Source organism: Rhineura floridana, chromosome 6, assembly GCF_030035675.1.
Source record: "Rhineura floridana isolate rRhiFlo1 chromosome 6, rRhiFlo1.hap2, whole genome shotgun sequence".
Classification (NCBI taxonomy): Eukaryota; Metazoa; Chordata; class Lepidosauria; order Squamata; family Rhineuridae; genus Rhineura; species Rhineura floridana.
The window spans coordinates 138,205,497-138,230,857 of record NC_084485.1 but is presented as its reverse complement, the minus strand read 5'-3'; the positions used below and the strand labels follow the sequence as shown (position 1 = coordinate 138,230,857).

At 44.8% G+C, this 25,361-nt stretch overlaps 1 pseudogene; it reads right to left on the bottom strand.

The window, feature by feature from the left end:
- LOC133386886 (arylacetamide deacetylase-like 4) overlaps positions 1-16,532 on the bottom strand; it is a 36,019-nt pseudogene extending 19,487 nt beyond the window's left edge.
- Between the last annotated feature and the right edge of the window lie 8,829 nt (positions 16,533-25,361).

Here is a 25,361-nt window from a genome sequence, read left to right as displayed (position 1 = left end):
GTCAGGTTGTGTAGCAGTATATACTTGTGGTTCCCACCCTGCTATCTGGAGAATTGATTGGTACTGGAGGCTGCAGAAGTTGGCTGTCCCTAACTAAGCATGACTAATATGCATGCTTCCTCAAAAGTAAGAGCCATAGAATGCCAGCCTTTCTTTGAAAGCAAATGTACTTAGAATTGCAATTTAGCAGCTGATTCTGGTCACTAATATGCCTCTCTTGTGATGGAACAAGCTAGTTAGTATCCACACTAGCACAGTAATAAAGTGAAAAAAATATTAGCAGTGTGATCCTAAGAACATAAGAACATAAGAAGAGCATGCTGGATCAGGCCAGTGGCCCATCTAGTCCAGCATCCTGTTCTCACAGTGACCAACCAGGTGCCTGGGGGAAGCCCGCAAGCAGGACCCGAGTGCAAGAACACTCTCCCCTCCTGAGGCTTCCGGCAACTGGTTTTCAGAAGCATGCTGCCTCTGACTAGGGCGGCAGAGCACAGCCATCACGGCTAGTAGCCATTGATAGCCCTGTTCTCCATGAATTTGTCTAATCTTCTTTTAAAGCCATCCAAGCTGGTGGCCATTACTGCATCTTGTGGGAGCAAATTCCATAGTTTAACTATGCGCTGAGTAAAGAAGTACTTCCTTTTGTCTGTCCTGAATCTTCCAACATTCAGCTTCTTTGAATGTCCACGAGTTCTAGTATTATGAGGGAGAAGAACTTTTCTCTATCCACTTTCTCAATGCCATGCATAATTTTATACACTTCTATCATGTCTCCTCTGACCCGCCTTTTCTCTAAACTAAAAAGCCCCAAATGCTGCAACCTTTCCTCGTAAGGGAGTCGCTCCATTCCCTTGATCATTCTGGTTGCCCTCTTCTGAACCTTTTCCAGCTCCATAATATCCTTTTTGAGATGAGGCGACCAGAACTGTACACAGTATTCCAAATGTGGCTGCACCATAGATTTATACAACGGCATTATGATATCGGCTGTTTTATTTTCAATACCTTTCCTAATTATCGCTAGCATGGAATTTGCCTTTTTCACAGCTGCCGCACACTGGGTCGACATTTTCATCATGCTGTCCACTACAACCCCGAGGTCTCTCTCCTGGTCGGTCACTGCCAGTTCAGACCCCATGAGCGTATATGTGAAATGAAGATTTTTTGCTCCAATATGCATAATTTTACACTTGTTTATATTGAATTGCATTTGCCATTTTTCTGCCCATTCACTCAGTTTGGAGAGGTCTTTTTGGAGCTCTTCGCAATCCCTTTTTGTTTTAACAACCCTGAACAATTTAGTGTCATCAGCAAACTTGGCCACTTCACTGCTCACTCCTAATTCTAGGTCATTAATGAACAAGTTGAAAAGTACAGGTCCCAATACCGATCCTTGAGGGACTCCACTTTCTACAATTCTCCATTGGGAGAACTGTCCGTTTATTGCTACTCTCTGCTTTCTGCTTCTTATCCAATTCCTTATCCACCAGAGGACCTCTCCTCTTATTCCATGACTGCTAAGCTTCCTCAGAAGTCTTTGGTGAAGTACCTTGTCAAACACTTTTTGAAAGTCTAAGTACACTATGTCCACTGGATCACCTCTATCTATATGCTTGTTGACACTCTCAAAGAATTCTAATAGGTTACTGAGACAGGACTTTTCCTTGCAGAAGCCATGCTGGCTCTGCTTCAGCAAGGCTTGTTCTTCTATGTGCTTAGTTAATCTAGCTTTAATAATACTATCTACCAGTTTTCCAGGGACAGAAGTTAAGCTAACTGGCCTGTAATTTCCGGAATCCCCTCTGGATCCCTTTTGAATATTGACATTACATTTGCCACTTTCCAGTCCTCAGGCACGGAGGAGGACCCAAGGGACAAGTTACATATTTTAGTTAGCAGATCAGCAATTTCATATTTGAGTTCTTTGAGAACTCTCAGGTGGATGCCATCCAGGCCTGGTGATTTGTCAGTTTTTATATTGTCCATTAAGCTTAGAACTTCCTCTCTCGTTACCACTATTTGTCTCAGTTCCTCAGAATCCCTTCCTGCAAATGTTAGTTCAGGTTCAGGGATCTGCCCTATATCTTCCACTGTGAAGACAGATGCAAAGAATTCACTTAGCTTCTCTGCAATCTCCTTATCGTTCTTTAGTACACCTTTGACTCCCTTATCATCCAAGGGTCCAATCGCCTCCCTAGATGGTCTCCTGCTTTGAATGTATTTATAGAATTTTTTGTTGTTGGTTTTTATGTTCTTAGCAATGTGCTCCTCGAATTCTTTTTTAGCATCCCTTATTGTCTTCTTGCATTTCTTTTGCCAGAGTTTGTGTTCTTTTTTATTTTCTTCATTTGGACAAGACTTCCATTTTCTGAAGCATATTTTACTCAGAAATGAGTCACATTGAATTCATTTGGCCTTAATTCCTTGTAAATATTCGTTAACGTATGCTATCTCTGCTGCAGTGGCATATTCCTTGTAACATCTATTATTATTATTATTATTTCATTTATATCTAACCTTTCCTCTAAGGAGCCCAAGGTGGCATACATAGGCCCCCCCCATTTTATCCTTCTGACAACCATGCAAGGTAGGTTAGGCTGAGACAGTGACTGGCCCAAGGCCACCCAGTGAATGTCATGGCTGAGGAGGGGGGGAGTGGAGAGAATAAAATCCAGGTCTCCTGGGTCCTAATCTAATCAATAGACTACACTCAAGGTCATGGCTCGTTATGAGCTGTAAAGAGAGACTGGGCAATGGTAAATGCATCCTTGGAGGAGGGTGTAATGCCATTAGCCCTCAAGGAGGCAGTGATAAGACCTCTTCTGAAAAAGCCCTCCTTGGATCCCCAAGATTTAAACAACTTTCGCCCAGTCTCCAATTTACCGTTCTTGGGCAAGGTGATTGAGCGTGTGGTGGCAAAGCAGCTACAGACACACTTGGAGGAAGCAGATTATTTAGATCCTTTCCAGTCGGGATTCAGGACTGGACACGGAACTGACACAGCCTTGGTCGCTCTGGTGGATGATATGAGGAGGGCGTTGGATAGGGGAGAACATACCTTCCTCGTCCTCCTGGACCTCTCAGCGGCTTTCGATACCGTCGACCACGGTATCCTGTTGAGTCGCCTGGAGGGATTGGGAATAGGAGGCACTGTTTTACTGTGGTTCCGTTCCTATCTCTCCGGTAGATATCAATGGGTAGTGTTGGGGGATGAGGTTTCAGACCCTTGGCCCCTCAACTGTGGTGTGCCACAGGGTTCTATCCTCTCTCCCATGCTATTTAACATTTATATGAAACCGCTGGGAGCCATCATCAGGGGTTTTGGGCTGCAGTGTCACCAATATGCGGATGACACGCAGCTCTATCTCTCATTTAAATCTTCACCAGAGTTGGCTGTGGATACCTTGTCCAAGTGCCTGGAGTCCGTAAGTGGATGGATGGGAGAGAACAGGGTGAAGCTGAACCCCGATAAGACCGAGGTATTACTAGTGGGGGACAAGGGAAGGTTGGGTGATTTTGACCTGATACTTAATGGGGTGAGTTTGCCCCTGAAGGACCAGGTCCGCAGTCTCGGGGTCATCTTAGACTCCCAGCTGTCTATGGAGGCTCAGGTTTCTGCAGTGAGCCGGGCAGCTTGGTACCAACTTCATCTAGTACAGAGGCTGCAACCCTATCTTCCCATACATCTGCTCCCACGAGTGATACATGCCCTGATCTCCTCTCGATTAGACTACTGTAATGTGCTCTACGTGGGGTTACCCTTGAAGACGATCTGGAAACTTCAGCTGGTACAAAATGCGGCGGCACGCTTAATAAAGCAGACCCGCCGCCACGATCATATCACCCCAGTGTTGATTGAATTACACTGGTTGCCAGTTGTATACCGGGCCCAATTCAGGGTGTTGGTTTTAACCTTTAAAACCCTATACGGTTCCGGCCCAGTTTATCTGAAGGAGCGCCTCCAGTATCACCAAATATGCCGCCAAACAAGATCAGCCTCACAGGACCTTCTCTCGGTCCCACCGACTAAGACAACTAGGTTGGTGCGGACCAGGGAGAGGGCTTTTTCGATCGTGGCCCCCACCCTCTGGAACTTACTTCCCTTTGACCTTCGGCATGCCCCCTCCCTGTTGACTTTTTGCCGAGCCTTGAAGACCTGGCTCTTCAGGCAGGCCTATGGGATCTCTGGGGTGGGTTAGGTTTTACACTGTATCAGTGTAAGATGGTCTTTAGATGAGATGTTATGACATTAATAATGTGATGATTATGTATATAAGGAGATTGTATTTTATATTGTATTTTATATTGTACGTCGCCCAGAGTGTCTGTTCAGTCGGACAGATGGGCGTCTGCTAAATAAAATTTTATTATTATTATTATTATAAATTTGGTCTTGAGTTGTGTGGATGAGTGAAGATTTGAGCACACATCTTTCCAGACCAAGGGCAAAACATCTGTCTACCATGCCAACCAGCCAACCAGACTCATTCTAAATAATTTGTTTTTGAAAAATGTCATCTACATATTATAAGTACACCGGGAAAAAGCTACCTGGCCATGTAGAACTCAGTCACTGAAAATATGCAGAGAGCGAAAAATACAGGAAATACAGATGACAAAAATATAAAATATAATAACAGTGTTGCTGCTCACCATTATCACCACTTCACAGCAGTGTATGTCAGCATAGCACTTGTTTTTTAGCTTCAGTTTATTTTTTATTTTTTAAAAAGTATTCCCCAGTCCTTTTCTGCTGAACATGATATTCAAAGTGGCTTAAATGAATCTTAAAAACAACCACTACCAAACAATCAGAGTATCAAACAATAAATTCAGGGCCAGCTCAAGTCTTTGTGTTTCCTGAGGCAAAGAGTAAGATGACACCCCTTCCGTGTTCCCAGTACAGAACCTGACTGAACTTGCAATTGGATCTTACTTCAACAGTAGTGACAGATACCATCCTCCACAGCACCTGCGGCAGAAAGCCAGATTAGGGGCTCCAGGTGTGGCCATGTGGCAACAGAGTGGAATGGCTGGGGCCTCAGAAGGAACAGTCATTGAATGCTGTTTCTGCTCCACCCAGCATCTGTTGCCTGAGGCGATTGCCTCACTCTGCCTAATAATATATTAGCCCATAATATATTAGCCCACCCATAACATTAGATACTAGCAGCCTTGTACCCAGTGGGAATTCTAACAAACCAAAAAACCAGTGCAGTTTTGACATCAGTGGTTAAAATCATTGCAGCTTAAAAATGTTCAGCCCACCATCTTGATTCAAAATGGGATCCAGTTGTGTCCAAACATAGAAAAAAACCCTGCTCCCTGATTTCAGGAACTATCATGCAAATTTTGTTTATGGTATCTTCACGGTTCACATAGCAAACAACTCCAAGATATACAGCAGATAAGTTAGTGTTAAAACCAACTGAGGGAGTAATCAATGGTAGCTATGTTGACAACTGATTCACTGTATTATCTGTGGAAGCTTTGCCATTGCAAAGGAGGTGGACTGCACCTTGTGCAGTTGATCTGTTATCACAGGAGTATATGCTCTAGACACAGGTTTTCCATCTTGCTGAGAAATACATACTGCCTGTATATCTATATTAACATTAGAAACTACACACACACAAACACACACACGGATATATATATATATATATATATATATATATATAATTTGTTAAGTGTTCAGGGGTCCTCTTTCAGAAAGGTTTGGAGGGTGGCAATAAAGGAGAGGGCCTTTATGGTTGTGGTCCCCCATTTATGGAACTCTATTTCTAGTGAGACCTGCCTGGTGCCAACTTACTATTGTTTCAGCACCAGGTTTCTCTACTCCCAGGCATCTGATGGTATTTGATAGGCTGAATATTAATTTTTGATCTGTATTTGTTTAACTGACCGCTGTGTCGATGATTATTTCAATTTTTATGGGATGGTGTGGTTTTACCATTTAATATAGCGCGTGAATGTTTGTTTGTTGTAGCTGCACTATAAAGTGCACTATAAAGCAGGGATTTTTTGTGTTCTACCATGTTAAATGAAAATACCCCCCTCACCCCTTTCTGGTGCTTTGTATAGTCCCAATTCAAACCAAAAACTTACAAGTCTTATACTGTTGGATTCAGAATCGCTTGCTCTACAGCTCTGGGGAATCCACAGGTTAAAGTGAAAAACGGGAGGAAAAAAACCTTGAAGCCGTTTGGACTTTTTTTTGAGAAATTGACATAATCTGTTGAAATTCATTAAAAATCAGAGATGACTGTAAGGTATCCCTAATCAAATCCCTGAGCTTGCCCCATACACAGTACTTCATCTGTAGTAGGTTTAAATTTAAAAAACAGCATGGTTTATTTTTAATTAATTTATTAAAAAATGCATTAAAGTGGATGATAACGTACCGCATGCGTAGAAGAGTTCTTTTGTTTCACTTTCTCACCCCCTTCCCTTCCCCTTCCAGTTACTTGGAGGAAGCAGGGGAAGTCTGCTCCTGTGATTGGTGGGCAACAGCCATGTGACTCACACTGGCCTTCTGCTGAGCTTGCTCTGTGTGAGGAAGCACGTGAGAGAGAGAGAGAGAGAGAGAGAGAGAGAGAGAAAATGGCCAATGGAGGGAGAAAGCAGCAGCAGAATGGAGGTAAGTGGGAAAGTTTAGAATATTTTTTTCCAGTCTGATGTGCTTCAGAGTGAACAAATAAGAAGACCTAGAGCCCATCTAAGAACAGATTTAGGGGGTGCACAGGGGGAGGAGAGGGGGGATTGTTCCATTGCGCATGAAGAAATCCTTGAAATGATGGAATTATTTGCTTAGCGCTACATTGAATACAATCCACTCATGATATTCTTGTGTCTTCTGTTACAGAAGGAAAAAGTAGGGTTTGGAAGTGGTGTTAGTTTACAGGTGGGTCCCAAAGGGTGAGGTTCACAGGTGAGTCTTGTTGGCTTGTGTGCGTTGTTGTGTGAAACAGCAACATTACGTTGGAGTTAAGTTGAGCAAGAAAAACATCCTCAGAGCATGTTAAGAGTCTTTATTGAAGGACATTAAGGCCAGAGGCTTAAGAGTAAATACATGTAGACATTCTTCAGTCACCCCCCCCCCTTCTGGTACATCTCTCTCCATAGCTAAACACAAAAGACAGCCTCTCAGCTCAGAGGCATAATTCAGAAGAACAACAACTCACATAGACTCTGTTACAACTTTCCCAGCTGTTATCAGATGGCTACCATAGCAACGACCCTGGCAGTCCGTTCCCAGACAGAGCATAGACATAACTCCCCCTTAACCACAGTTACGTCTTCAAACTTGCAGGCTTCATGGAAAACTACTAGAGACAGTAATGCCTACTGGTCGCCAGCCCAACAGCTTCCCTTTTTTCCATTAAGACTGCAAAATACACATGAAATACATCTCCATAATACATAGTCATACAGTCATACATTTCTACAATACCTCTTGCAATACATTTCAGTACATTGCATTTTCAGTTCAGTACAGTTCAAACTTACATCTCAGTACATAGCAGTACATTTCAGAAACTCTCTGTACATTTAGCTAAAACGTTGTTCAATCAAACTTTGGTTCAACCCATGTCAAATAAAGTGTCTCAGGATCCATGTCCACAACTTTATTCATTCCAGGACTTGTTATTAATCCCACAGTAAATCTGTCAGGCGGTTTGCCTAAATTCGCTCTTGTGGAGCGTCTTAAAGGAACCAGAGCCTCGGCTCTCTCTGCCCCCCCATTTGTGCTTGTGCTTGGCACAACCTGCACAGGAGCTTCCATTTCCTCTGCTTTTCGTTTCTTTGATCTGCGTTTTCCAGAAATGAGCTCATTCAAAGCATCTCTGAGAGGAATTTGTGTACCTTCCACTTTAATGTCAACATCTGGCCTAAATTGTGTTCGTGTTTCATTTGTTCCTGTAAGAAGGACTGTCTCTCTTTGATCCCAAGGCTTTTCTGAGACTTTAATGCTTCTGCTCAGAAGTAACTGCTGTGTTTCTGGACACCAAACTCTGAAATATGCATTCTCTTGTGCTCTAGGTGCACGTTTGCCACGTCTCTTACCCTGTGGCTTGTAAACTCGGCTGCGATGCACTCTTTCAGGCATCAGCCTGACTGCATTACATGAATACTGTGGCTGTGTGCTTTTAACAGCTGTCTTCTTACAGCTCTGGCGGTCATTCCCTTTCCGCCCCATTAAACTCAAGGCATCAGCACACTTCACACCCACGGTCATTTTAAACTGCCCTTGTGTCATGAAACCCTGACAGACAACATTTTCTCCTCTTTGCACCCAACATTTTCCTTTATCAAACCAGACTGAAAATTGACAACTCACCAGTTCGCCCACTGATAAAATATTATGAGCCAAGGCCGGAACGAACAAACAGTTAGACATTAGTCCAAGTTTGTCAAATTTAACCAGACCATGAGCTTTTATGGATTTCCGTGATCCATCAGCAAGTAAAACAAAGTCCTGCTCATCTGTAGATGTGTAAAACAGACTCCTGTCTTTAATTAATATATGGCTTGCTCCGCTGTCGACAATAAAGTTAATTTGTTCCAAGTCTTTAGACTTCTGTTTACAAACAAAGTTCACACTTCCCTGCTTCAAGCCTCCGTCCCTGGAGTTTCACTTGACTGGACAACCCTTACGGAGATGCCCACGGGCCCCATAGGCAAAACAAGACTTCAGCCATTGCTGCTCCCGCTTGTTTTCCTGTCTGCTTTCGATAGCCTGCTCCGGTTCGGCACATTTCTCCTCCTTGCTTCTGACAGCCTCCACCGGCTGGGCTCTCTGCGCCTCCTGCCTCCGCTGCCATTCCTGGGACAAATCCTGCAACGCGTTCCACGTCTGTTTAGCCGACGGCTCATCTCTCACACACATCAGTTGAGAATCCGATAGAGCCAAGATTATAAATGCCTGCGCCCTCTGGTCTCGACGCTTCCAGGCCGCGGTCAGTACCGCCGGGAGTTTTTTTTCAATCACGTCCCATAAATCCTCTGTTATCAGCAAAGCCCTCATCTTCGGCTTCCAGCTGCCAAAATTCTTTTCATTAAGTCGTTCCATCGGCAAGCCTCCCCCAGACAGGTTTACAGCCATGTTGCTCACCTCCGTCTGGTTCAATCAATCAAGCTGCCCTCTCTGGAACTCTGTCTGCCATTCAGACCAGCAACTTACTCCCGTGTAATGCGCTGTGGAGCGTAACCATCCTCTGCTACCACTGTTGGCTTGTGTGCGTTGTTGTGTGAAACAGCAACATTACGTTGGAGTTAAGTTGAGCAAGAAAAACATCCTCAGAGCATGTTAAGAGTCTTTATTGAAGGACATTAAGGCCAGAGGCTTAAGAGTAAATACATGTAGAGATTCTTCAGTCACCCCCCTTTCTGGTACATCTCTCTCCATAGCTAAACACAAAAGACAGCCTCTCAGCTCAGAGGCATAATTCAGAAGAACAACAACTCACATAGACTCTGTTACAACTTTCCCAGCTGTTATCAGATGGCTACCATAGCAACGACCCTGGCAGTCCGTTCCCAGACAGAGCATAGACATAACTCCCCCTTAACCACAGTTACGTCTTCAAACTTGCAGGCTTCATGGAAAACTACTAGAGACAGTAATGCCTACTGGTCGCCAGCCCAACAAGTCTCACATCAAAATTGGATCCATGTGCACAGCACGTTTTTGTTAATAATAATAATAATGAGGTTCCAGTACTCATATCTTGATAAATGTATCAAGCACTAAATGGCTGCCATGGGCAGCAAAAAAAGAGGTGCCAGACCAGTACTCTGTACTGGTGAGCACTGTCACACACAAAAAAGCCCTGCCTGTGCAAGCTATGTACTTGAACAACAGCCTTCTTCCTTTCGAGCCATTAAGGTAATGAAAAGAGGCCTTGCTCCAAACTCCTTATTCTTTAGAGGTAAAAAAAAAAGAGAGAGCAAAAATTAAAGGGTGGTGAGATGACAAACCAGGACATTTTCCATGATGGCACCTGTGCTGCAGAACTTCCTTCCTAGAGAGACTCACCAGATAGCCTATCATGTTGCAACAATATGAAAGAGTGATTAGAAGCAGCCTGGTTGTGTTGTGCTTCCTGGGAGGAACCAACTAATTAAGAGCAACACTTACTTCCTGTGGCCACCAGGAGAAAGAGAGGCCACAGATTGACAGAGCTCTCTAAAACCTAGGGGTATAGTCATCTGGGGTTGTGGGGGGTTGTAGACCATTACTTTTTTGGGAGCAGAGTCCAAGCCACGTCCCTATGTATGAGCCAATCAGCATGACAACGGACCTTGTTGGCTACTGAGAAGAATCCTATCAGTAGCTAACACGCAGCCTCCCTTTTCATGATGATTAGCTCCTAGGGACATCTGTTGTAATGGAGTGTGGATTCACAAGATGACCGGGAGAGCAAGGGAGATGAGGGAAAGTGGAAAAGGGAGCTTGTCTGTGATAGGGTATGATGTGATTATCACGAAAGGACCCCTACACTTCTGAATTTGCCACTAAGCTATTACTAAAACCTTTATTTAAATAAAAAAAATAAACAAACCAAGCATGGGGAATCTGTAACCCAACACATGTTGATAGACTACAACTCCCGTCATCGCTGACCTTTAACCATTGGGTAGAAGAGGGAATTTTAGCAGGTGTATCTTGCATGACAAGTTACACCTACTGAAATCCTCTCTACCATACAACTATTAAAGGTCCAGGAATCCTGCCTTCTTGCCTTCTTAAGTACTGAAATTCTCTGTGAGGTGAGTGACTGTTTATCTGTATATTTTTATTGTGTTGTTGTAGTAAAGGTGTGTCTTTCATTGTAATAATATACTGAGCTGTTTTTGAACAATTGGGTTTTTCTGTTGCCGTGAGCTACCCTGAGGGTCTGTTTAGCCAAAGGGCAGCACAGACGTTTAATAAATGAAAATAAGTGAATGAAATAAAAATGAACTAATGTGAAAGGGAGGAAATCTTTTCTTTGTTTTAAAAAGTGACTGTTTGACCTATGCTGATCACATTATAATTATGAGATATAAAATATTAATAGTTACAAATGTTCTTAAAATACACATTCCCTTCGCCCTTTCGATATAATCTTAAATATATACAGAAACAGGTCTTGGAACCTTGCTCTGAATCATTCTTTCCCTACTGAAGTGTTTTTGCCTGTACTCCTGACTGAAACCATTCTGGTCCTATGTCTACCATGAGGAGGAAATAATGGATTTTCCTTCTTATTCAGCATAATGGAACTGGGTGGGGTCCAATGCTGTCCTGCTGCTGATAGAAGTCTCTCTGACCCAACAAAGGTCACAGCCACATGCTACATTTAAAGCACTCTTATACCACATTAATTGTCACGGTTCTCCCCAAAGAATCTTGGGAACCATAGTTTGCTAAGGGTGCTGACCTCACGGAACTGCAGTTCCCAGCACCCTCAACAAGCTTCAGTTCCCAGGATTCTCCATGACAAAGTGGTATAATAATTCTTTAAATGTATGCTATGCATATGACCAAAGACTTCCATCAATGGAATGGAGAGGGATGCTTTTTTTGGCCAGTTCATGCCTCCTCGACTTTCTCACACTACGTCTTGTGCTGTTCCAAAAGTCTGCTAAACATCTGGAGCAGATTTGTGGGGAGGTGATGGGGGGCTGCCTGGGTGATGGTGAATTTGCAAACATTGCTTTCCTTCTTTGCTCCTTTTAAAAAATTATTATTATTATTTCTTTAACAGAATTACCAGTTGATTGTAGTAAAACCTCTAAGCGGTTTGCAAACTGCTTCCATCAGAGGGACACAATTGATACAAACCACTGCTCCTAGCACATCCTATGTGCACATACTCAAAAGTGAGTCCCATTGAGTACAACCGACAAGTGTGTACAGGATTGCATGCACACATCTCTCTTTTTTTGGTCATGCCAGCTTGGTGTCAGTATAGTCACAGTGTAATGGTAGGAGACTAATCCTAGCTAGCCAAAGTCTTGTCAATAGATCCCCACCATGTGTTTCCCTCATACCATTTTTAAACTGAAGGTTAACATTCTGAAGGAACATTCTTTCCCGCAAATCCTGTCTGTTCCCTCCCACAGACCTGAGCAATTGAGACGGGCTGCTTCAATTAAAACATAATAAAACATGGTGTCATCTTTGTTAATCAGATCGGGGGCCTGGCCTAGCGATGGTGGTGACTCAATGCTTTTGGGTTGGGATGACTTAGGATCCCTCTGATGTTTAACCTTTTTTTTTTTTTTGCAGGTGGGAAGGGGGGCTATTCAGCAGTATGCGTGGCCTCATTAGGACAAGGACAGTTCCCCATGAGACAATTTCTAAAGAGAATTTGTTCACTGCATTCCTCCCTTTCATTACATTTTCTGTCTTTCACAATCATGGGCAACAAGTTTACCATCACTCTGTTTCCCTTGGGGTGATGAATGAAAATTCAAAGGAGACTCTGATACAATTGGAAGAAATTAACACTCTGCATATTGTACAGCTTTCAACTATATGCCTCTTTTTAAATCTAGAACAGGGACATTAAATGCATCTTGGAGATTTTTCTAGGGTTAAAGCTAAAATGATGGAATGCAACAGTGCTAGTTATTACAATTATGTGATGTCACAAAAATCCCGAGATGCAAAGGGATACAGTTAACTTATAAGTGTCAGTGTTGTGATATGAGACTCTGATGAAGACTTGAGGAAAAATTCTAGGCGCGGAGAAGAGGGCAGAAATCCTCGAAGTAACAGATGGGCAGAAGGGAGTCACACACCTACATTGTGCAGTGGGAAAGTGCGAAGCGTACGTTTTTGAAGACAGCACAGTCTGATGGTGGGCGAGCTTTTCTTGCATATTGTTTGGCACCTATGCAAGAAACACGCTTCCTCTTACACTTGACTTCAGTGGGTGATGTGTATGTGCAAGTGTGTTTTTGTGGAGGAAGGGAGGCTAAGGAAAGCTAGGTAGGAAGAGACAGGAGCTATTTTGCCAGCATAATAAAGATCTTCGGTGCCGAGGTCTGAGTAAGCTACCCATTGAACTGAATGAGCTCTCTGGGAAGATGGAAGACACAAAACCGTGGCTGTGTACACACCAGACATTTAAGATATGTACCTTATATCTTAAGATACTCCAGAAAGAATCCTGGGAACTGTAGTTCATCCCTCCCAGCATGATTAACAAACTAAAGTTCCCAGGATTCTTTGGGGGAAGTCCTGTGCTTTAAATGAATGGCCAGATTGGTAACAGGGACCAGATGGTCCGAACATATAAAACCGATTCTGGCCCGCTTGCATTGGCTGCCTGTATGTTTCCGAGCTCGATTCAAGGTGCTGGTTTTGACCTATAAAGCCTTATACGGCTTGGAACCACAATACCTATCTGGACAGCGACGACCTCGCCTCAGTTGTGCATGCTCTGGTAACCTCTAGATTGGACTACTGCAACGCGCTCTACGTGGGGCTGCCTTTGAAAACAGTCCGGAAACTACAGCTAGTGCAAAACGCAGCAGCCAGACTGCTGACGAGGACCAGAAGGTCCGCACATATAACACCTGTTCTGGCGCATTTGCACTGGCTACCTATCTGTTTCCGGGCCAAATTCAAAGTGCTAGTTCTGACTTATAAAGCCTTACACGGTGTGGGACCACAATACCTGGCGGAACGCCTCTCCCGATATGAACCTACCCGTTCACTACGTTCAACATCAAAGGCCCTCCTCCGAGTTCCGACTCACAGAGAGGCTCGGAGGGTTGTAACGAGATCTAGGGCCTTTTCAGTGGTGGCCCCCGAACTATGGAATAGTCCCTCCGACGAGATGCGCCTGGCGCCTACACTTTTATCTTTTCGGTGCCAGGTTAAAACCTTTTTATTTTCCCAGGCATTTTAATATATTTTATTGTTGTTAATATATACTAGGCTGTTAATGCTTAAAGTGTATGTTTTTAGTGTCCTACTGCTATTTTATTGTATTTATTGTATTGTATTTACTCTATGCTGTGCACCGCCCAGAGAGCCTCTGGCTTTGGTCGGTATAAAAATCGAATAAAATAAATAAATAAAATAATAAATACCTGATGGAGCACCTCTCCCGATATGAACCCATCCGTACACTACGTTCAAGATCAAAGGCCCTCCTCCGGATGCGTACTCCAAGGGAAGCTCGGAGGGTGGCAGCAAGGGAGAGGGCCTTCTCGGTGGCCCCCAAATTATGGAAAGATCTTCCTGATGAGGTGCACCTGACGCCAACACTATTATCTTTTCGGCACCAGGTCAAGACTTTCCTCTTCTCCCAGGCATTTTAGCATGTGTTTTAAATTGTTTTAAATTGTTTTACATTTTTAAATTGTGTTTTAAATTGTTTTTAACATATGTGTTTTAAATTGTATATTTGTTTTAATGTTTTTGGTTGCTGTAAACCGCCCAGAGAGCTTCGGCTATGGGGCGGTATACAAGTGCAATCAATCAATCAATCAATCAATCAATCAATCAATAGTTCAGTAAATCTTTTAAGTGGGAGACCGCTGTATCTCAAAGACTGCTTGCTGATTGCATTCCTTCCAAGTGATCTCTTGCATTCTGGTCTTCTCCACATCAATATAAGTACATTCTTCTGATGCTTGTTGAGCTATGTAGAGCAGCTAAACCACACAGAATATAACTAAGGCTATAATAAATAATAATAATAATAAATTTTATTTTTCAGTCGCCTATCTGTCCGGGTTAGGGACACTCTAGGCGACGTACAACAGAAATAAAAACAATACATATATATATCAACACAACCAAATTTAAGCTAAAAAAACATCCTTCAGTTCATATAGCATACAATTAATCTGTCCCAATCTTGTAGGCCTGCCTGAATCCTGAGAATGACTCTTATTGAATTCAGTAGGGCTTACTTCTGAATAAACTTGCATAGAATTGTGCCATTCAGCTTTGGTTTCCAACACGGTTTAGTAGAATACGGGGTCAACCCCATGTGGAGGCAGAGCCTAAGGGTGGTTCCAAACAGAGACTTAATTTGCAAATGATTCACTGAGATATCACAAATGGGATGTTGGCAGTAGGGCGATTTCTTTCTTTTTCTTTTTTCTTTATTGGATTTTCCCTGAAATGGGTAAATTGGGATTAAATCAGAAAAAAATATGGGCTGACATCTGGATGCTAATGACAGAAGTAGCTCACTGGGTGAAGTTGCTTCCCAGAAGGGAGATAGAGAGGAGGGAGGTGGCAGGGAGTTAGCCCCAGTGCCAATGCACCAGCAGAGCCAAAACAGTGCTCTGGCTGGTGCATTTGAACCATGGTGACCATCTCACTGACTCCCCCCTCCAGGAATAGCTCCCCACCTGCCAGGAAGTGAGTGTAGCAGCTCCACCCCACCCTGTGAGCCACTTCTGGTCACTGGTGTCATCTGGGTGTTGCATGAGGAGCACCCATCCGACGATAAACACTCTATGAAATAGAATGGAATGCATAAACTCAGGTCTGAGGCTAAAACCAAGCACTACAAGGAGTTCATGGCATCCCCTTGCTTTAAAAAAAGGGGCTGTGAGGAAGGACGATGGGTGGCTGCTAAAACCTTTCCCCTCTGGAGGCTTTTCAGCTCATAATTAGATTAGCTTGTGAATTACAAATGCCCTGCGACCAAGATGGCGGCATAGGAGGCTGACGCTTTAGTCAGAGCCGTATTTTAACATCCAAAATCTACCACTTTAAAACACCTAAAACCTTTTGGGGGACTTGTATGAGAACTGCCCTACCCCCCCTTTTTATTTGATGAGGTTTTCCTTTACTGCAGCGGTGAGAGAGCATTGTGGGGGCTGTCTGAACACTGGACCTGCCTCCCTCCCTGCCTCCTGTCTCCTGCCTCTGGCGCCGAGAACCCGGTGGTGAGAGCGCCAAGTTTGGGGTGCTAAGGTGAGCGATCGGGTGCCCTGGTGGCGGTGGCAGCGCCACACGAGACGCCCGGCAGTTGGTGCCGAAGAAGTGAGGGGACATTGCAGAGGCTGGCCTTTCTTACCTTCCTGCCTCCCCCTCCGGCCCCGAGAACATCAGCCCCGGCGGTGGTGAGAGCGCCGAGCTGGTGCACGAGGGAGAGCGGCTGGGCGCGAGGAGATCGTGAAGGATCTTGGCCTCGTCTGGTGGTGGTGGCAGCGCCGCAGGAAACGCCCGGGAAACGCCGAAAAACTGAAGGGAATGCTACGGAGGCTGGCCTTCTCACCCCTGCGCTTAATACGGAGAGCCGGGAGGAATATTGGCCCGACAGAGGTGAGAGCATCGAGGGAGGATAGGTGTGGGGCGTGGCCCGGTGGTGGAGAAGCGGCTGGGCGTTAAGAGTGTGGCTTGGCGGCGGCAGCGTTGGGCAGACGTGGGGGAGAACAGCAGTGGAGGAGCGTGAGAGAGAGCGGCTAGGTGTGGAGGGCCGTGAAGAAGCGCTGGTCCGGTGGCAGCGAGAGAATGCCGCAGTGGAACAGCTGGAGTGTGGGCGCAGTTTGAAACGACAGGGGAACATCACAGAAGGCGGCCAGAGACTGGATATGATCTCCCCCCTCGCCTCAGCAAGTAACTTGGACACAGCTTGGACAGCCGGGGGATTGGGGAGTACTGGCCTGGTGGATGCTCAGACCCACGCCTCCGGTTGCTGCTGGCATTCTACATTGCTGGTTCTCACAGGGGGGATAAGGGGAAATTTTGGCACTTTACGTGGTCTTGTCTGGAAGTGGGGGGACTTGGGTCCCGGCGGAAGGGAGGCATGTGCTTGGCGGAGAAGGTTCTTGTGGGGAGGGCGGAAGGCCACGACATTGAGAGGCTAGGCGGCAGATGCTGGAGGGGTATGAGGCACAGGCCATGCCAGCTTAGGGGAACAAGGGATAGATGCATAATATCCATCCCCCGTTCTGGGCCTGCGCACCACCAGAAGACAACTGGGAGATGTACGACTCCACCCAATCTTCGACTGCTGTTATGTAACGCCAGGTCTGTGGTGCAAAAAACATCGCTCATCCATGACATGATCATGGATGAGCATGCAGACCTGGTGTGCATTACGGAGACCTGGCTGGATGAGGCAGCAGCGCCTGTGCTTCAGGCCATGTGTCCAGCGGGTTTCCGATATGCACAGCAGCCGAGGATTGGTAGGCGGGGAGGGGGTGTGGCAGTCATTTATCGGGAGTCCTTGAGTTTTGCCAGACTCCCTCTCCACGAGACCAAGTTTGTTGATTGCATGTACTGGAGGTTGGGCCCTAAGGGCAGTTTAGGGATTCTTCTTGTGTACCGCCCGCCCCGCTACACAAATGACTCCCTGACCGAGGTGCTCAAGGTCGTCTCGAGCGTGCGGGTTCTCTCCCCTGACCTTTTAATCTTGGGGGATTTTAACTTGCATGCCGAGGCGGCTCTCATAGGAGCTCCTCGGGATTTCATGGAAACCATGACTTCCTGGGAACTGCACCTTTGTAATTTTGGACCCACCCATGTAGCCAGTCATGCTCTTGACCTTGTGTTTGCCTCGGGAGGGGAAGGAAGTGCTCTGAAAATGGGGGCTGTTTCCCTGCACCCCGTGTCATGGTCAGATCACTATCTGGTGAACATGGACTTCTCACTGCCACATACCCTCCGCAGGGGTAAGGGTCCTATTAAGATGGTCCGCCCCAGACGCTTGATGGAGCCAAAAGGATTCCTGATTGCGCTGGGAGATGTGGAGCCGTCAGAAAGTAGCCCAGTCAAAACCCTGGTGACGGAGTGGAATAGGGAGATCACCAGAGCAATAGACTGGGTGGCTCCAAAATGTCCTCTCCCGCTGAATAGAACTCAGATTGCACCCTGGTACACACCACGCTTACGGGGTCTGAGGCAGGAGGTGAGACGGCTAGAGCGCCGGTGGCGGAAATCTCGTTCTGAAGACGATCGGACACTTGTTAGAGCAGCAATAGCTGCCTATCAAGTGGCAACGAAGGCAACAAAGAGAGAATTCTTTGCTGCCTCCATTGCGTCTGCAGAGTGTTGTCCCAGGAGGTTGTTCCAAGTGGTCCGAAGCCTGGTCGGTCCTGTTGCACAGGAACCCTTGGAACATTCTAAAGCCTCCTGTGACAAATTTGCCAAACACTTTGCTGATAAAATCGAGCGCCTGAAGAGCATGATTCCGTACGCCGTGGATACAGGTAGTGGGCCAGAGCTGGCCAATTGCACTCTGGTCCGGTGGGATCGGTTTCAGCCCCTTCCCTCTGAGGAAGTGGACAAGGTGCTCTCTAATGTGAGGCCAACCACATGCTTGCTTGACCCTTGCCCTACGTGGCTCATTGTGAGCTGCAAAGAGAAATTGAGCGAAGGGATCAAGGCAATGGTGAATGCTTCCTTGGAAGAGGGTGCAATGCCATTAGCCCTCAAGGAGGCGATAATAAAGCCCATTCTGAAAAAGTCCTCCTTGGATCCCCAAGAGTTGAACAACTTTCGCCCAATTTCCAATTTACCATTTTTGGGCAAGGTGATCGAGCGGGTGGTGGCCACTCAGTTACAGACATACTTGGATGAAGCGGATTATTTGGATCCATTCCAATCGGGCTTCAGGACTGGACATGGAACTGAAACAGCCTTGGTCGCTCTGGTGGATGATTTGAGGAGGGCGTTGGACAGGGGTGAACATACATTCCTCGTCCTCCTGGACCTCTCAGCGGCTTTTGATACCGTTGACCACAGTATCCTCCTGGATTGCCTGAGGGGAATGGGAATAGGAGGCACTGTTTTACAGTGGTTCCGATCCTATCTCTCTGATAGGCACGAGCGGGTGGCATTGGGGGATGAGGTTTCAGACCCTTGGCCTCTCAATTGTGGAGTGCCACAGGGTTCTATCCTCTCTCCCATGCTATTCAACATCTATATAAAGCCGCTGGGGGGCATCATCAGGAGATTTGGGCTGCAGTGAAACCAATATGCGGATGACACTCAGCTCTATCTCTCATTTAAGTCCTCACCAGAGATGGCTGTGGATACCATTTCCAAGTGCCTGGAGGCCGTAAGTGAATGGATGGGAGGAAACAGGCTGAAGCTGAACCCCGACAAGACCGAGGTACTGCTTGTGGGAGATAGGAGAAGGTTGGGTGATTTTGACCTGGTGTTGAATGGGGTAAGATTGCCCCTGAAGGACCAGGTTCGCAGCCTCGTTGTTGTTCTTGATTCCCAGCTGTCCATGGAGGCTCAGGTGGTGGCGGTGAGCCGGGCAGCTTGGTATCAACTACATTTGATACAAAGGATGCGACCCTACCTCCCTGTCCATCTGCTCCCATGGGTGGTACATGCCCTGGTCTCCTCTCGCTTAGACTATTGTAATGCGCTCTACGTGGGGCTACCCTTGAAGACGGTCCGGAAATTACAGCTGGTACAGAACGCGGCGGCACGTCTGATCAAGAACAGCCACCGCCGAGACCATATCACTCCAGTACTTAAAGATCTGCACTGGCTACCAGTTGTTTACCGGGCCCAATTCAAGGTGTTGGTTTTAACCTTTAAAGCCCTACACGGTTTTGGTCCAGTTTATCTAAAGGAACGCCTTCAGCATCACCAGATAGGCCGCCAAACGAGATCAGCCTCCCAAGACCTTCTCTCGGTCCCACCAGTCAAAATAGCTAAGCTGGTGCAGACCAGAGAGAGGGCATTTTCAATTGTGGCCCCCGCCCTCTGGAACTCTCTGCCTTATGATCTCCGCCATGCCCCTTCCCTGACAGGCTTCCGCCGAGGACTGAAAACATGGCTTTTTAGGCAGGCATTTGAGACCTCTGTTTAATTTAATTTAAATTTTGTAAGATGTGGGTAGGTTTGGATTGAGTATGCTTATTGTTGTCTTGTATTATATGTTATATTTTACTCTATGTTATATTTTAGTCTATGTACGCCGCCTAGAGTGGCCGTTAACTCGGCCAGATAGGCGGCCTAGAAATAAAATTTTATTTATTATTATTATTATTATAATTCTACTCCATTAGATACTTTTTATTAATTTAAACAGTGGAGAGAAGGATATGAATATCCCATATCTTCCTCTCCATTGCTGAAAGAGCCATTTGGGGAGGGTAATTTTCAGCTGGGGGGGGGACCCTTTTCTGTTGGTTCCAGAGAAAGAAGGCAGAGATGTTGGGATGGAAAGTTCTCATTCTATGCTTGGATATGAACATGACCACCCAGATCTGGGTAATAGCATTCAACCATTTTTCTCATGGCACTGAACAGCAGGATTGACAGTGAAACTCCTACCTGGAGCTCATTTCTGCAGGTCTCCACTGTTACATCGCTGTGAGTTATGGCATCCCTTTCTTTCAGCAGCAAGTTGAAGGATGCCAGTCCAGGAATGGATGCAACTTCCCAACTTCTCCTACTACCTTATGGAAGACTACAGAATAAAGCAGTTGCTCCTCATTTCTGATGTCATTTGATTAAAAACACACACATTTTTAAAAATTTTTGATAACTCCCAACATCCACTGCAGACATCATGATCAACTGCCCCCCCCATTTTGCATAATGTTAGCACTTAGCTTTTCTTTAATGCTCTAAGCATTTCATATACATTATCTCAGTAATCCTTCTTAGATCAGCTGCTATTCCCTTAACCCCATTTTACAGACAAGGTGGTGGCGGCTGGGCACTTGAAGTTCTGATGCAGTGAGTGGCTCATCTAAAGTCACCCAAAGGTCTGAAGGCAGAGCTGATATTTCAACAAGGGATCTCCTGACTCACAGCTGATTCTTGTTGGCTGCAGTCCTATACCCACTTACCTAGGAGTATGCCTCATTAAACTCATTGGGACTTACTCCTGAGTAGATATGTACAGGATTGCACCAGCATAATTCTAAATACAATTTGGGATCCCAAAGTGTCTCCAAATGTCTGTTCTGATTCTCCACAACCTCTTTAAGATTACCCAAAGAGCCCACAATTATCGGCAGGATAATTGTCAATTGCCAGATTACCTTGGCAACCACAAGACCCCAATGTTTGTTGTTTTCTAACATAGTAGGGTCGAAATATATCTATAAGGTAAGACAGCATGGCCTAGTTGTTACAGAGGTGCTAAATGTGTGTCCCACTTCTGACTACAGGCAGAGGCTCACATGCATGAATACTTATGCATGCATACCTACCTACATACGGAGAGGGGGATCCTGCACATGGATAACTAGACACCAGGAGAAGAGATCTAGCTTAGCCTTATCCCTGATGTGCTACTTTTCTGCATAAGGAGATGCATTTCTTTGCTTGAAGTCTGAATAAAAACAGCCTAGGCACAGGTTCATCACCTCAGTGAGACCTAGGCAGAAGCACCTTGCTGGGTGGGGTGGAGCTGCAACATTAGCTTCCTGGTAGGTGGGTTGCTATTGTTTACCGGGAGGGAGAAGGATCATGTGGTGGGGAGATCAGTGCCATGCAAATGCACAGGCAGGAGGGCTGGATTGGCTCCACTTGTGTGTGTGCACCACACTGACCTCCCCGCTGCCACCTTCATGATGTGGTTTTTATCATATTCTGAAGACACATTCCTTTCCCCTGACCTTTGACATCTAAGACACATTTTAAGGATCCATTTTATACTTTTGACTGTAATTTGTTTTAAACTGATTTCAACACTGGATTTTTAATTTCCTGAAACCCACCCTGGGACCTCATGGATAAGAAATCTGATGATGATGGTGATGATGATATCTACAGACCATTTCTCTCCTTGCCTTTGAAAGAGATGCCAGGGGGAGAGGCTGTCAGATCTTAAATCTGGCTCTCCACATTTCTGCAGCAATCTGCAATTTTTGTTTTTTAAAAAAATCCTAATGAAAATAGCATTAATCATTTTAAATGTGAATTTCTCATAGTAAATACATTTTTGTATGCAGGTTTGACTAATGTACACATATTTGCAAGCAATTTATGCTAATATAATGCATTTTTGTATGTTATTTTTGTCAATATACCCATTTTGCACACACATTAACATATGCCTGTTCGTAAATATTGCTTGGTTGGAGAAGCGCAATATTCAGGTAAGTGCGAATTTTGAAAGATGGTTGTGTTTCGGCTCTCGCATTGTTTTGGAAAGTGTGGATTTGACACATTCAGCCTTAAATGTGAACTGAATTGAATTTCTCCCCCATCCCTACTCCGTGGTGAAAAAAATATATATAATCACAACTGACTTTTTTATGCCTTTTAACTCCCAGACCTTCAGCCAAAGGGCATTCCTAGTCAAGAGGCATTGTTTTCATCAGCTGATCCAGTCTCTCTTAGTCATGACATTTAGTAAGAGGTCCAGGATTAAGGATGGGAGATAAATTTGTGTTGGTTCACATTTTAAAGCAAATCAACCTAGGTTTGCGTGAAGTTCCTTCAAATTTTGCACTTCTCCAAATCTGGCAACACTGTTCTCCAGTGAAAAAATGTGTACGAAAATGTGTCTATCAAGGGGAAAGTATGCATACAAATGCATAGGGTTGGAAATTTGTTGCAGGAACGTGTATATTAGGCAAAGATGCATATAAAATATATTAGAAACATGTGTACTAAAATCATAGCCCTGGGCTCCTTTGGGCGGAAGGGTGGGATATAAATGTAATCGATAAAAGAATAAATAAAATCCTAGTGATTTTTGTGAGCATTTAAAAGATATATATATATATACGTATTCACAAACGCAGGTGGAAACATGGTTAATTGAACTTATATAACAATGGACTGTCTTCAAGTCAATTCTGACTTATGGCGACCCTATGAATAGGGTTTTCATGGTAAGTGGTATTCAGATTTACCAATGGATTTACCATTGCCTCACTCTGAGGCTGAGAGGCAGTGACTGGCCCAAGGTCACCCAGTGAGCTTCATGGCTGGGTGAGGATTCAAATCCTGGTCTCCCAGGTTGTAGTCCAACACTCAAATGACTACACATTCTGGCTCTCAATTGAACTTAAGATTGGGGAAAAACAAGGAACCAAGAGAAATGGAAATGGACAGATTTGTCCACCCTGATCAGGATACTATCACAATGAGAAAGCAAATGTCATAACTTTTCTATGGTCATGTCCCACTTCAGGAAGTGCCTCCCTCTGCTATTCCATTTCGTGGGGTGGGAACTCATCTCCTACAGATCTAACCAAGAGGGAAGGGACAGAACTAGAAATGTGGCTCTAAAGGTCAGAAAACAAAACAGGTGACCAAGAAGATAGTCAGTGGCTGTTTAGGTATAGCAGGTGTTGAGAACCTCATTGCTACAAATCCACCACATGAAATGGCCAGAATTTGTGTGTGTGTGTATGATTAGAAACCTGGCACCACAGAGATTCATTTCGTAATTTATACATGTCAAAATATGTCAAATCAGTATATAATTTTTAAAATATCCTCTTCTTTCTTTTGGTTAAATTGACACAGCTGATGAGGAGTTTCTATGGCTTTTGCTAAATCCGCAGCGCCATCTAATGGTGAATTGTAGTATTTAGTTCTGTTTGCTCCTTATGTGTGAGAAGAAAAAAAATTGAGAAAAAGCACTTCACTTCATCTACAGGTAGGGGTGTGTCATGTGTATATATTAGGGGAGAAATAAGACTATAAGATATGAATAGAGTAGAGATGGTTGTTCTCTGTATTTCTCAAGGAAGGCAATTGCCACCTGTGTAAGTGTTGCAAATACTCTCTAGAGAAGAGAGGCAAAGATAGTGATGTGGGAAGATACACTCATAATGCAGCAGAAACAGGAAATAAGTCCAAGGACAAGGAAGGGGAGGAGAGAATCATGAAGTAGCAGCAGAAATATTTGCTCAGGAAATATTAGTTCTGCTTCGAATAACATGTTTGTTTCAAAGTAACCATGAAAGACAGAGAGCATTTGACACAGTCTTCAATACTGCACGCCCATCCTTTTAATGATTCAGCATCTTGTTCTTTTTGAGAGTTGCTGGCTTTTCTTTTTCTTTTACTTCTCGGGTCTCATGCTGGGCCTTGCCTTGCCTTATCCTTCAGGCCCACCTTCAGTGCTCCAAGGGAGGCGGGAGGTCATCCCACTTTTTCTCACACTGACATCACCGAATCTGCCCTAACCAAGTCACTTCCCTTTTCTCCCACTTTGAAACCATCATGCAGAAGGTTGGCATCTCCAGGGAGATCTGGGCGAGACCCTGGCCTGAAAACCTGGAGAGCTGCTGCCTGTCAGTGCTGCCATTACTTAGTCAGATAGACTAATGGTCTGACTCAGTATAAGGCAGACTCCCGTGTCCCTATCCCACTTTCTTCTCCCCCACAAACTTGGAGCACTGCCTGCCACTGTGTTGAGGTCCTTTTTCCTCCCAGTTGTTCTGTCTGGTGGGATCAGGAAATCAGGATTGCTGGTAAGTCACTACTCTCCAGATGTTGTTACAACATTTTTAATGGATCCTCTTCTGATCCTCAGTGCAGTGCAGGCTGTATGAAAGGCTGGCTTTTCGTATTGTAGCATAGGTGCTTCTGGCAGTGAGCGTGGTGCCTTTTATATGTTTGCATTCATTTCACACACACCCCATCCCATGTGGTTCAAAGTAATGTACGATATTTAAGAAGACAGACAAAATGAGAGTTAGCACTGATACATTAAATTACACTTTTGAAAAATTAGGCATTGTCGTGAGGCAGGCGCTTTCACTGTACTCTTTTCAGTGCCTGCTAAACACTTGTTTGTTTAGGCAAGCCTGCCCAGACATACAAAGTTGGTGTGTCTTTTAATCTGTAATTCTAGCTGATAATGTCTATTTTAACTGTTGATTTGGTGTATATTTTGATTTTTCAAAATTTGTTTTAACCTTGACCTTTATGTGTATTTGAACCAGTGTGGTGTAGTGGTTAAGGTGTTGGACTATGACCTGGGAGACCAGGGTTCGAATCCCACACAACCATGAAGCTCACTGGGTGACCTTGGGCCAGTCACTGCCTCTCAGCCTCAGAGGAATGGGAAACCCCCTCTGAATACCGCTTACCATGAAAACCCTATTCATAGGGTCGCCATCAGTCGGGATTGACTTGAAGGCAGTCCATTTCCATTTTTTAATGTGTATATTGTGACATGGTTAGAAGTTTTATTTAAAATTCAGCAGGATACAAATTCTGTTAAATACAATACAATTTTAAAAATTGCCATGAACCTTAAGTGAACCTGTGCCATAGGCACCACCACAATACCAAAGGCAACTGTTAAGTGGGCGCAGGAAGCGGTTTTTAAAAATACCGCATTGATTCCAGTTGTTAGCAGCTGCAATGAAAGAGGCCATCTTCTGCAAAGTCAGAAAGTTAGGAAAGCTGCAGGACTGGCCCTAACATTAGGCAGGGTGAGGCGACTGCCTCA